An 868-nucleotide genomic window follows, 5' to 3' on the forward strand; every position below is an offset into this window, starting at 1 on the left:
GGTGAGATTTCCTTACTTTCGGAGGACTACATTTTTTGTTATACTTTCAATTTTAGTAGTTCATTTTGAGGTAGTTGTGGGTATTGTCCTGGCGGCTATTCATAGTTAGTAGAGGCTTCATAAATAGAGTTGAGTTAGTTCAGCCTTTTTAAAGTTATGATTTGAGACATTATATTTTTATCATATTCAGCTTATTTCAGACAGATGCAGGAATGTTACTTAAAGTATTTAAAATTCTCATCCTTTAAAACTTTCGCATTAAGTTTATTGTTCCGCTTAGTAGTCAGCCAGGCCAAGAGTTCGCTTGGGACCAGCAATGGTTTTCAAGTGCAAGTGCCTAGGGTGTAGACTCAGGAAATAACACAAAAACTTTAAATTTGGAAAGAAAACTCACCCCAACACTCTCCCAACCACCTTGAGCAGTGTGTCATCCATCCCAACAAGTCAAAAGCACAACACAAAAGCTACGGAAATAGGCAAAAACAGTAAAAATACACAAATATAATCAAATGACCACGAGGGTCATTACAGAATTACTCCCTTCGGTATTATTCATATGTGAGGCTGCGACAATAATACTTAGATTTATCTCGGAAAAATAGTATTTGTTGCTCCCGATGATACATTACTTACTACAACAAGCGAAACTAGATAGATAATGTAAAAACTAATTACATTGACAATATTATTACTAAGAAAGCCATCACCGACTTAATCTTCGGGAAAATAAAGATTCTATAATATGCAAGAAATTCTAGTTAGTTGAAAGAAGAAGCTACGACTAAAAGTTTGAGTGAGAAGTCTAAAAAGAACAACTCCAAAAATAATTAGAGGTATAATTCTAGAAGAAAAAATGAAGTTAGAAATA

This window comes from Solanum dulcamara, chromosome 12, assembly GCF_947179165.1.
Source record: "Solanum dulcamara chromosome 12, daSolDulc1.2, whole genome shotgun sequence".
Taxonomy (NCBI): domain Eukaryota; kingdom Viridiplantae; phylum Streptophyta; class Magnoliopsida; order Solanales; family Solanaceae; genus Solanum; species Solanum dulcamara.